Source organism: Natator depressus, chromosome 17, assembly GCF_965152275.1.
Source record: "Natator depressus isolate rNatDep1 chromosome 17, rNatDep2.hap1, whole genome shotgun sequence".
Taxonomy (NCBI): Eukaryota; Metazoa; Chordata; order Testudines; family Cheloniidae; genus Natator; species Natator depressus.
In genome coordinates, this window is record NC_134250.1 from 13,379,347 (window position 1) to 13,393,089 (window position 13,743).

Sequence of the window (13,743 nt, forward strand, 5' to 3'; positions counted from 1 at the left end):
GTCGAAACAGAAGATGTGATCACTTATGGTCATTAAAGATCCCATGGTATTTTTTACAAGATTAAGGAGGGCCATTCCCCTCAACATCAAAAAATGTGGGACACAGTGTGTGGCAAGACCAAGAATGAGGGGGGTGGGGTGTGTGTACATGCATGCACCCGCACAAAAAGTATTAATGCAAAACACTCAAAGTACCGTGGGATCCACTTCTTTGGTGTACACAACTTTGTCGTCACCTCGCTTAATGATCCTTTGCTAATCAGTTGCTTTCAGCAATAAGAGTGAGAGGGAGAATAGATCTGTTTGAAATGTAGGTAACTTTGGGACTAAGATGAATGACGTTCCTTGAAATGAGGGACAGTTGAGTGATATGATGCCCTTGGTATCCTGGCCAAAATCCAATTCAGGTCATTACATTCTGACCTAAATTCCACCTAGATATGGAAACAATTGTATAGTGTATTTAATTTGTCTTCACTTCCTGCCCATGGCCCTAATCATGCAAAGGGATCACTATGGTCAGAATCTCATTGTGGTCAATGGGACTAAGTCAGTAGGATGCTGTGAGAGTGGACCTTTATGCCTATACTGAGACTTTTTCAAGTCTATGAGCTTTTGCCCATGTTTCTTTGTTGGCAGGGTTGGGGCCTTTAAACTGTCATATAGACTTGCTGAGCACTTTTAAATGACTGCCTAGTCTTACAAAACCTTACTAAGGTAACTAGTTTTTGTTCTTGCGAATAATTCCGTTGACTTCAATTCGGGACAACTAATGGGCACAATCTCTCCCATTTAAGTTAATTGGCATTTTGCCATTGACTTCAGCAATGATGGCAGCATGTGGGTAAGGTTTGCTTCTGTGAGTATGTATTTGAAGGACCAGGCCTTGTACAATAAGTTTGTTAGCTTTCTGAAGCATTTGGGGAGCTATCTAGATGAACGATGCTATAAAAATGTCAGATTGGTGTGTGTGTGTGTGTTGATACACATTGCCCCATTTTATAGAATTCCTTGATCTTACATATTCTGTTTTGTCGCCTTCTAAAAACTGTAATTTAAGTGAAACGCCTTCTTTCATATCAGTTTTTTCTGCATAGTATGATATCCTCCAGGGCAATAATCTACCTTGAAGTATTGTCAGCATGTCAACTGTTATGTAAATGAGATTCCAAACAGTTAATTGACCCAGCTAGGGTATTACAGTTGTGAACATGAAAGTACAGAGTTAAGTCCATGGAAAACAATGAAATGAAGCCTACATAGCTGTTTTCAATTATTCAGTCTTAGTGATTCTTTTTATATTTCAAGAAGCGACATGAAAATCTCTCTGGAGCTAACTTGTTTACGGAGCACCAGCAGGTTTAAAGCACTGCCAGCATCAGACTTCTCTCTTGTACATTTCCTTCAAATAAATACTGAATGAAAATACGAATCCTGTAATTTGGCCATCCAAAGAGCTAAACACTATGCTTCAGCAGGAAATTATCATTTCAAAATCTCGGGACAGCTTTGTGACAATCTTCCAAAGACCAGTACCCTGAGAAGAAAGAATTGCATAATTTCTAAAGAATTTCAGCACTTTACTATGGAGTCTGATTATCCCATAATTATCACTTATGCTTTTAGGCCCTGATTCAACAAAGCACTTATGCAAGTGCTGTAGTCTGATTGAAATCAGTAGGACTTAAGTTTGTACTTAAGTACGCTGTTGAATTGGGTACTAAATGCATAAATCCTATTGACTTCAATGGAGCTGCCGCACTAGATTAAGTACTTTGCTGAACTGGGGCTGTAGGCCTTAATCCTGAAATCTTCTCCATGCCAGGAGACCCCCCGTACCCATGCAGAGTTCATTGTACGATCATATATTTAGGGTTTATTCTTCCCCTTAACCCACTCAGTGCTTAGGTATTATGGTAACTGGTGCTATATATAAATTTCACAGATGGACAGGCGGTACTTAGCTCTTCTCCTTTGGGTGAACATTATGACAACCTTTGATAGTGGTGTAAAAAATATAATAATGCTTTGTAATCCTCTGCATATCATAGTCTGAAAGCTCGCTGTTAATGCATCTGCAAGATCTCCTGTAATAATAAATAGCCATACAATTTTGGAAAAGTGTTGCTACTGAATATAAGCCTAGGTCAAATGTCCTGGTCTGATCAATCTGGGACTTTGGAAGTCTACATCTACACCCTAATTTAAGGACTGGCTACTTTCTCTACAATGTACTCAACCAAAAGCCTAGATCCTAAGACCCCATAACTTTGAAACTCAGATCTGCATGTGAATTTTGTATGACATTTCATCTCTAGTTATTCCAATTTATAATTACCCTCCCCTGTTTTATTACTTTCTGTCTCATTTATGATATTTGCATAGCCTCCAATTACTATAACATCTAGGCAACTTCACTAAGATTTATCTGCTGTTGCTTTTAGAAATGAAACCATGCAAGCTGTACAATAGCTTCCTTTCAGGAAGGGGGCTGGTGAATATCACATTCACTGGAGTAATTAATTGTCCCATTATTAAAATTAAATGTTTTGGCACTCTACTAATAACATCCAATCAACCCTGAGGGTATTTGTAATGCCATGTTGTTTTGTTAAATCTGTTGTAAAAATTATTCATTATTGATGTATTTCCATTTATTATTACTCAGCTGTGATACATTCAGTCTATTATGAATAATAACTTGTGTATATATATATTTTTAAATTGAGGCTTTTTGTTCAGTATACTCTAGTGCAGATAGGGAATGCTTTGAATTCATTTCTTCAGCTTTGCTATAACTGTTTGAAATGAAGGCAGTGGGACATGGGGAAATGAACTAAAACATGATGGAGAAAAGAGTCCTTACAACACTCGTGATAAACAAACCCACAACAGCCATATCCTCTGTTGCCAGTGGAAGACAAGGTCTTTAAACAGATTAAGAGATGTACAAATGTATAATCGGAGACTTAAAGATGCACAAGTGACATTTCCTTGCTACTTTGATGTTCTTTTAGCAAAATCTTTGAAATATAGCTTTTTTCTGACTGCTAATGATCTTATTGTGTCAACATTCTACTCTTTCTCTAGGCCCTGATCCTTCAATGAGCTCTGTGTGGGCAAAAAATGAGATAAATTACTCTAGAAAGAGACAGATCTCAGATTTTTGGGACTTAACAGTAAAGATCCTTAGAGTATTTGCTGGCATAAGGGGTGGAACAAACAAAGAAGATAGTGTGGAGACTCTATTGCACTGGTGACCTTTGATGGCCCCATTTGTTCACTTAATCACTGTTGACTTTATTCAGTTCTCTGTACACCAGGTGCTCTGCTGGTGAGGGGGAAATTGCTGATTGCTAGATGAGAGGAAAGAGAAACAGCGATGACTACCACTGCATGCCAGTAAGGGGGAAAACAGTAAGTAATTGCTGGGCATGGATTCAGAGAGATCTCTGCTGGCATTATCATTCATTAGCAGGGTAACCTGCTCTGGGCAGAGTCTAAAGAGAGCCAGAATGGGAGATAGCGATGAGATAATGCTTGGGATAGGTGCAAGTAAACACACAGTATAACATTTAAGTTCTTTCATAGTAGATGTTCTGACCTGGGCATTTATGCGGTGTTAGTAGGTGTGGTATCTTCATAGATTCACAGAGTTTAAGACCAGAAGTCAGCATTAGGTCACTTACGGTATGTCTACACAGCAAAGAAAAATCCGTGGCTGGCCGGGGCACGCAGGCTGTGGGACTGTTGCATTGCTGGGTAGAATTCTGGGCTCGGGCTGGAGCCTGGGCTCTAGGACGCTGTCAGGTGGAAGAGGGTCTACACAGCAATGAAGCAGCCCCGCAGCCTTAGCCACGCCAGCCTGGGTTGGCTGACATGGGGCAGCCAGGGATTTTTCTTTGCTGTGTAGACAAACTTGTAGTATGACCACCTGTATAATTCAGGCCATTAAATTTAACCCAGTTACTCCTCTACTGAGCCCAATAACTTGTGTCTGGCTAAAGACTATCTTCCAGAAAGGCATCTAGTCTTGATTTTAAGACAGCAAGAGACAGAGAATCCACCACTTCCTTTGGTAGTTTATTCCAGTGGTTAATGACCATTTCTGTTAAAGATTTGTGCCCCATTTCTTGTTTGAGTTAGGCTGGCTTCAGTTTTCAACCTTTGGTTCTCTGCATGATTAAAGAGTCCTTTACTACCTGGTATTTTCTCCCTATGAAGGTACAGATACACTCTAATCAAGTCACTTACCCATCTTCTTTTTTATAAGCTAAACAGATTGAGCTCTTTGTCTCTCACTGTAAGGCATTTTCTGGCACCCTCAAATAATTTCTCTCTCTCTTTTTTGTACCCTTAGCAACTATGTCTATTCCTTCTTCTTTTCTACTCATAAATTTTCAGTAGTCCATGGCTTCCAACCCTATTGTAGAGGCCAACACTTTGGCATAATTTTTTTAGGATCCTGGACTTCACTGAAATTTCTCACACTCTGAAGCTTGCTTGGATCGAGGCATCCAAGGGTGCACTGCAAGCCAGACTTGGAGGAAACAGTCCCCTGGGCCCAGCAGACAGGCTGAGACTAGAGCTGGTTGGAAAAAGGAGTTTTTCCTGTGGACAATTTTTACAAAAATACCGCCCCCATCCCCCACCCAAAATACATTTTTGTTTGTTTTCCATAGAAAATTTCAACCTTTTTGGTGGAAAAACTAAAGTTTTTCAGCCAACCCCCCAAAAATTTTCTGCTGAAAAATTTCTATTTGGAAATGCTGTTGTGATCCATTATGGGATTTGTAGTTCAGGTACGTCATGCTCCCCTTCTCCTATATGAGCTGGGGCCCAAGGCCTGACTACATCTCCCATGATGCTTCAGTGTCTCCCTTGCTGAGCCCTCATATTATATCATGGGAGATGTAGTCCCACTGGGGAACCCAGCCCATAGAGGGGAATGGAAATGACAATGCTCGTAGGTAACACAGCTGCATTTCCCAAATGACGTTTTGGATTTTCAGGCATTTGGGGTTTTGATGGAAAGTCAAAATTTTCCATGGAAAGCATACACTTTTTGTGAAAAATGTCATATAACAGAAAAATAGTTTTGGTCGGAGTTTTTGACCACCTGAATTGCAGAGTGGGTCTGGGAAGCTATTGAAAAATGGTGAAGGGATAGTGAAAAGAAAGCAAAGGAACTAGTGCAGGGCTGTGGGAGGGTGGGTAAGCAAGCTAGGGGATTGCTGGATGGCTACAGAAAGGGAGGAAGAGCTAGGGGGACTAACGGAGGACGGCATGGAAGAATTTAAATATAGCTGAGCTCTTGGGGACTAAGAGGAGAGTTGGATGGATCTGACCCTTAAAGATGATTTAGATTTAAGCTGAGGATCAGGCTAGTTCCTACTCCCTCTTTTTGTTGTTTTTAAATTTAAACTCAGTTTTCGTTTCTACTGTTCAGAACTCAAAAGAACCTTGGCATTCTTGAAACTTCTGTGTTTTTCAGCATGATGCCTTTTAAAGTGACCTTCACTACCTTTTTAAAAGTCAAGTTTTCAGGAGGAGGGGAAAATCCACCACTAACAGAATTTGGGGTCATCACACCTTTATACTTGTCAACAACCTGGAAGCTCCTAGGTAATGAAATGGCTTTGTGACACTGCATCCATCAGGCTAATTGCTCAGGTTTTGTTTCCTTCATTTCCAAGAACTAAACTGCTTCCCAGGTTATATCCTTAACTGTCAAAAATAATCTGAAACGTGTACCCACGATGGGTCATCAGCAGGGATTGAATGTTCAACCTTCATTATTAAAAGCTTGATCCATTACCCACTGACTTCAGTAAGCATTGGATCAAGACCTAAAAGCACAGGCCTTTACTACTTGATGGGACACTAGAAGGGCAGGGCTCCTAGTTACTACCAAGGATTCTTTCCCAGGTGTCTAGTTGATAGGTCTCACCCACATGCTCAGGGTCCAACTGAGAAGTGGGGAAAAATTCTATCAGAGAACACATGGGCTATTCTGCACTCACAATATGCATAATGGGCTTGCATTGGAGTCCACGGAAATTTGGCTCTTAATAAAAAAAGATTGTGTTGCCCGTACCAATGTAGCAGGGAAATCCATTTGTGCAGCCTAGGGTTGAAAGAGATGTAATCTCTTTGGTATTTTGTCCCGTGTACTTGTAAAGTGCAAGTTCACTGCATGTAGGCTCTTCTGCTCAGAGCATGTCTCGCTACTTGTTACAAAAGTAATGATTCTGTAACAACCTCTCGCAAACATTTATGATGCAAACACAACACAGTGTAATAAGCATTTCTTGTTGTTATTTCAGTATCGAAATTTCCCACTGGGTTGCCTTGTGATCCATGAGCTATTAAGAAGGGCTGTAAGCAGATGAAGTTCCCACCCTGTGCTGCTCATAATATATACACACTATATATAACCCCAGCTTACCCTCTCCACTCCTTCCTGGCATATTGGCTTTGTTGATAACTTAAATAGCAGCAAATATGTAAACTTCATTCTAGGTTTTCTCCCTAAGATTGTCTATTCTTACAGCTTTCCCTGTAAGACCTCCTCTGTCCCAGACCTTATTTCCCTCTGCTCCAGAGACTCCCAAGTTCTCTTATAGCCTGTTTGGAGCTATAACAAGATCCACCTACCAGCATAAGTGAGCTATAATTCTTGTTTATCTTGAGGCACTTAAGATTTTGGTGATTAAAAAAAAGACCTCTGCATTCCTATGTAGGGTCCTAGAATCTGGCACACTGTTAGAAGAGCCAATCGAGCACTCCTGATATGCCTGTTAATGTGCTGAATATACTTTCTGTTGCTGTACTGAGACTTTTTGGGTCCTTCCAAGTTCTTTGCAGCTGGATCTAGTATTGAAATATAAGGAGAGCCAACTCTATGCCCAATAGGAGACACGCAAAAAGAAAAAATACACAGTCAGCAACAGCAAATCCAAGTACTAATGCATAAGGTCAATTAATACTCAGACTAATGGAGGGGTGTTGCCAAAAGCACATGTATGCAACAGGTTGTTGACTCCCATTAAATATATTGGCTACAGCGGGAGAGATGTGGATTAACTCCAGAACAGTTGCTCACATGAAGGAGGTCATGGCTAAAGATGGCTCTCTGGTTATTGCCTCTTCCTGTTAAACCTGCAGCAACTAGGGCAGAATGCACCAAGACAACAATGAGGAATATTTGGAAAGACAACTGTCTCGCCTGCCTGACATGCTCAGAAGATGGAGGGTGAAATTATTCAAGATATGCCCCACTGATGCACAACGACCTGTCTGTGTTTTATTCTGATCTTTCCTTTGGTCCAAGTTAGAAGCTCAATTATTAGCCTGATTCATACAGATATCTAAGACTGTATCAGCAATCTTTCAACTCAGTGGGAAATGGGTAAAGTGCCAGAGATCTCTCTTATTTGCCTCAGTTACTGTACTTGACCCTTCCTCCAATTTTGTTCAACCCAGCCCCACTACTTAATTTGGTGAATCTTTGCAAAAGGGGCTATAAAAGGGCCCCAGGGTGCTTTATGGCTCATAAATTTGTTACCCTACAATCTAATCCTTTCTTTCTTTCTTTCTTTCTTTCTTTCTTTCTTTCTTTCTTTCTTTCATATAAAATCTACTCTTTGATTGCACATCTTCGTGTGGAAGGTACTTTAGGAAATCACTGGCAATCATATATTGCTGGACATAATGAAGAATTTAATAAGAAATCTTGCATATTTTGGTAGCCATCACATATCTGCCAGTATAGTTTCAGGGTAAATTTGAGCAATCTATTGGCCAGAGCCAGTTAAATTATCCTAATCCTGCAGTGTAGGCTTCAAGCGCACTTAATTTCTAGTTAAAAGAAAGTTTCCAGTTTAACAATTGGATGAATTTTCAGTAATGTCTGAAACTCTTTTTCTTAAACACGCCAAAGGAGCTAAAGACAAATGTAAGCTACAGAAATGTTTCTCTAGCTTTTGATACCAGGGACCAGCTTGCTGCCTTTCTAAACTGTGTCAGGGAGATCTCGGGGACCAGCACTGGTCCATGGACCGATCGCTGAGAAACACTGAGCTAAAGAGATTCCTGACACCAAAACACCAGTTGAATGAATAATTAGTAGTAAATCATTTATTTGGTGAAATTCACTTTGTTTTCCTGTTAATGAATTGTCCAGGAGCATCTTATATTTTTCCTCAAATGTATTTGTACCAAAACCCTGACAAATATATTTGGAAATGCTGCTGCCATGCATCGTGAGACATATAGTCTGACTGGTGACCTTGGTTTCCCCCGAACCAGCAACTCCCTGAGGCATCATGACAGCATTTCCCAAATAAAATTTTTTGGGTTTGGGAGATTCTTTTTTTTTTTTTTTTTTTTTTTAAATGAAAACTCAACATTTCCCATGGAAACAGACGCTTTTTGCAAAAAAAACTTTTTTTCATTGAAAATTCAATTTTCTTCCAAAAACCATTTCCAGTGGAAAATTTTCAACCTGCTGTAGTATTCATCCAGCTTCACCAGTGTTGCAGTCCCTAAATGAGAGTCTGTCTGTCTTGAACTATGCAAAATAGTTACATCATGGGAAAAGCATACCAATAGCTGCTCTCTTCAGCCTTTTTTTGTTGCTGGTAGTTTGAGGTGGACTTCCCGCTTCTAGGCTGTGTTGAGGTTGTTGGGAGAGAGTATCACACAGAGACTGACTGGTGCCAACTGGCAAAGGACTCAGGGTTGTTTACAAGCAGCTCCTGTCTCAGACCTGATAAACTCACTACCTCTAATACATCACTTTCATACTATTATTCCATAGAGGGTAGCATGTGAGGTCTCTACTGAAAGCTTGTATCTTATCGATACTCATAACCGTGGCAAGATGTGTGTATGGGTCATATTTAAGGAATAATGTAACTATATGGAAATTTATGCCTTTATGGTCTTGGAGTAAAAGTTAGTCAGCAGGGAATCATATGTCTCAGTGTTGGCCCATTCAGGCGACAGGAAGTTGTCACCACTCCCTGGCTAGCCGGCTATGTAATGTATTGCTTAGTGCACGAACCCAGAAAAGTCAGTGGAAAACCATCAAGGACAAACTATAAACATTGAAACTACCTGGAAGTGAAAAGGAATGATAGGCCAGTGAGTGGAGCAGCCTGTTGGGGAATAAAGACAAAAGACCGATTCAGTATATCACAGGGTGGAGAAAGGCACTCTGGATCCATTCACTGAGGAGGGGGTGCTTCATGAAAGACGGGATCCTGTTTCCTTGCGGCTAGCAAATACTGGAAAAGGCTGTACTTTCAGGTGAGAATCTGCTCTGTTGGCCAGGAAAGGTAACTATTAATATGCGCTAGCCCTAGTTCACATTTTATTATTTTGTTTTGTACGTAACCATTTGTTTCTGTCACTCACACTGGTTTCTATTTGAATCTCTCATCTTTCTTAAATCTGTATTACCGTGACTGAGCTCAAGTGCTGTGTGTGGTACAGGCATGGTGGGCTAAGGTAAAATGGGTAAGCTGGGATACACTATTCCTTTGTGATCAGAGGATCTGGGATTTCTATGGTTATCCAGTGATCAGGCACTGGACACCATAGGAGGACACTTTATAGGGACCCAGGGGCTGGGAGCATCTATTGTCAGGGCAAAGACAGGGCTGGTGTAGCCCAGAGGAGAGTGCTTGAGTACCTGACAGGCAAGTTGTGTTAGGGAGTTAACACACAGATGATAGCGGTAAGATTCCCTCACAATGGAGGCAGGTGGCAGGGAGGTGACTCTCAGCCCTGGGTGCCCTGAAAAGCGTCACAATGGGCTACAGAATTGGAGATCAGGTGTGTGGTGTGAAACCCGTTCTCCCAGCCACAGTCACTAGCGTTATGAGGTGGGGTGGATCCTCCACAGGAACACCTCCTTTCTTCTTTGCTGACCGTTCCAGCTGTGAGCTCAGCCAGGCAAAGGATGGGTTTGCATTCTGCAGCTGCTTCAGAGGTGGAAACTCTCCAGATGGAAGCGAGAGTACTCTCGCTGGTGTGAGACTCTCCATCTAAGGTGGTGACTCTCCATCTAAGGAAGCACTGGGTATTTCATGTATCAGCTACAGAAGCTGCTTCCTGCAGGACAGAACTCTGGATTCTTTCTTATGCCGTCTCTGTAAAAGGGCAGAATAAAGTGCTGTGTCCCCTTTCCCAGCTAATGAGTTAATGAGAAACATGTTCACATGGCTATAAATTTAGCAATAGGGACTCCGGTCACATGCCAAATGTGAGAGGATGCTGGGTGCCACCTGCTCTCAATTGAGCAAGAGTTGGGCTGGGTAGCACTGTGATGTCTCCTGAGAGCAGGAATGTCTCTAGGATAGTAATGCTGCCAGCCTAGCTGCTCTGAAGAGTGCCAGGCAATGCCAGCCCCTTACTACACCTGGTTGCTTCCCCCTATGAAAGGGTTACACAATGACTAGCCATTTCCTTTCCTTTAAGGCATAATCTCTTTCAAGAGTTCCTGCCTGAGCAGTGAACCACCAGGCTATGTCTTTAAATTACCATTAATTAAGTGCTCAGACTCATTAAGATAGTCACTTTCTCTTTATTGCAGGTGAAGAGGAAAAGGTCAATGTTTCTACCACAAAGGGCCTTCCTCAAAAAGACATAAAACATTCAGTACAGTAGTGTGAATACAAATGAGAGCGGGCCTTGTCTTGCAGACCTTACTCAAGCAAAAACTCCAATTGAAGTACTGTGTGGTTTGAGGTCTGGCAGGGTCAGGCCTACACGGGTATTTTGTCCCTGAAGGTGTCGTGCTCCTCTAATGCTTCCAAAAGTGTTTCTTGGCGATTGCAACTTACGTAAGTTCAGGACAAAGAGGTTCACAGGGTGAAATCCACCTGCCTCACACCAAGCTGGAGTAAATCAACTTGACAGTGGGGGGCTATCTTGGGGCAGGGAGAAAGGCGTATACTCCTTTTCCCAATTTGCAGACATAGCCAGCCCTGCAACCTGTCCATAGTTAATAAAGGATGTCTACTGCACATGCCCAGTGCTAAGGTATGTGGCTGCTTGGATTAGTGTAATCATGGACCTATGGGCTATCTTAACACCTCCCTTGTCTACACATAGTCCAGCTGTGTCTCATTTAGGCAGTGCCATGTGCAGTGTTGTTCTTACCTCCCGCAGCGGAGTCATCTTGTTTCCACCACACTGGGGCCCTCTGTGACCCTGCTTGTGATAGGTAGATTTTGCTCAGACTGATCATGCAACAATTCACCAGCAAATTTGACAAAAAGCGACCTCCTGTCTATAAACAAACTGTCTGTAGTAGAGCACATCACTGATTACCAGATGGGTTGATATTTACCCACTCTCCCAGAAAGCCTTTGCTTGTTTCAAAATATTTTCCCATTTTTGTATGGCACACCCACAATCCAGGTGTTGCAATCCAGATGTTCTGCTTCATCTCTCTCTAGGGAGGATTCCATTCTGGTGGCAGGATACCTCAAACTTCACTCTGCTAGCAGTTGGATGTAGATTTCAAACATCTCGAAGTTCAGGGGATGGTTAGCTGTGGTATTTTAAAAATCATTATAAAGACAAGGTATGCAGTTACATGCAGAAATCCATACCTGATTTGCATGTGCAGTTATTGCAACTGTACACACAAATTGGGTAACCCCGGACACCAGTTCTGACCTGTTGTGTGCCCTCAGCTGCCTGATTTGTGCAGGCATCTAGTCAATTTAAACCTCTGACCCTGTGTGAGGGTTGAGATCTGGATTTTGGATATCAAACTAACCCCAATATGTGACTGCTCAGGTTTAGGGATTTGGTTTAAGCCCCTTTCTAATTAAATGGGATTTCAAAAGTCAGTGTAGTTGCTTTTATATTGGAAGTATGATTATGGAGAAAACATGCAGATCAATTTATGTTTAAATATTTCATTGTGTGACATGACAGCCAACATGAATGCACAGCTTGCTGGAACTGCTGTCTGTCTGGTCAGCATTTAAATATCCAAACCGGCACTGAAATGGTGTTCACTATACTCCTTTTGCTGTGTATATAAAGTTAGTGCCTTGGCAACACAGACTAATGTATCGGAGTGAAATACTTTAATTGGTAAGTGCTGGGAAATTATCTATTTAATGAAAAAGAAAACCTATTTATTTTTGTAATGTGCTGCTGAAGAAACTAGTTCCCAAGTAAATATATTTAAAAAAGGATTAGGATTTGTTTGCATAATTACAGCAAGAGAACTGCTATGTATGTACAAAGTAATGACAGGGAAACAAACTCTCTTTCTCATTCTGTGTTACCCGTGTATCAGGTTGGTTTGCTCTTTAAGGCTATTTAAGCTTTCATAAGCTCAGTGAGGCAGAAAGTCATTAATTACAGGATTAAGATGTGTGTGTGTGTGTGTGTGTGTGTGTGTATATATATAATATATTGAGTGTGTGTGTGTATATGCATCTGTTTTGTTGACTATACTAAGAACATATGGTGGTGTAAGAGCCAAATCACCCCTGTAATTATTACCCAAGTGTGGCTGGAAGTTGAGGACACGATTCAATAGGTGGCACTTGTCTCTCGGAGGCAGTGCTTCAGCATGAATGTAGAGGTGATGTCCTTTGAGTGAGATGCAAAGGAGAGACCCTATAATACGTTTTTATAGAGAGCACTCAAGGGATCAGTTCCTCAGCTGCTATAAATCAGCACAGTCAATGTGGCTACATCAAATTACACCAGCTGAAGATCTGGCCTGAGGTATTTTGGCCTGCGTCCTGGCCAAACTCCAGTTTGTGTAAAAACATTGCGTCAGAGCCTCAGCTGGTGCCAATCGACACAGCTCCACGGAGGCTGCTGTTCTAGCCGCTGAAGGTGGACCCTTTACGCTAGAACATGTGGTGCGGCTGGGATGAAGTCTGATTTACACCAGCTGTGGATCTGGCCTACAAACATTTCAGTTTCAAACCGTTTCAGTTGATTACAGCGAACTTGCTCCTTTCCTGTCCATCCTAAATCATTGTAGATTATTGCTATGTAACTGCCATTTTTGACTGGGGGAATGGCTGTCCTGCAATAGAGGGTGATGAACCGTACCCTAGGTTGTGGTGGGCATTGCTTATGCTGTAGGTGAATTGCAAAGAAGTTTCCATTGCAATCTCCTGGGATGCTTTCCTAGTAATACTTTTCTGCAACATTCATATACTAGGATGAAAATGTTCATCTCCAGTCCCTGCTTGAAGGTGAAATTCCTTCCTTCAGCAAGAACCATTGCACTTAGAATCTTTAAACTTTGGCATGGACATAGATCTCATTTAGGTTTGGTACTCAGCACTAGTGCTAACATGTCCTGGCTCAGATGCTCAAAGCTGCCTAAGGGGTTTGGATGTTCAGTTTAAATTAATGGGAATTGGGCGTTTGGATCCCTTGCGCAGCTTTGAACATCTCAGCTCTGATGCCTTGTGACTTTTTAAGAGTGCATTTTGCACTCTATTAAATTCTCCAGGCTGAACATTGCTAGGTAAATGCAGAGGAGGATTATTTTTCTAGGACATCTGTATTCTGCCTATGCTAACTCTCCCCCCTCATGAAGAAGACACTGTTATTTGTTTAGTTCCTGGTGTAGTGACAAAATTAAGCCTGCAATCCATCAGTCCTGAGCTTGGCTTCTCTGAGCATTCTTCATTCTGAGATGCAGAAGGTTTTAATATTACTGCTCTTTCAAAGATTGCTCTCTGAAAA

General features: G+C 41.6%; 1 protein-coding gene across 1 annotated transcript in view; it reads left to right on the forward strand.

The window, feature by feature from the left end:
- The window catches only part of CALN1 (calneuron 1), a 175,302-nt gene that overhangs the window by 5,314 nt on the left and 156,245 nt on the right, over window positions 1–13,743 (forward strand). The gene's annotated exons all lie outside the window — the stretch shown is intronic.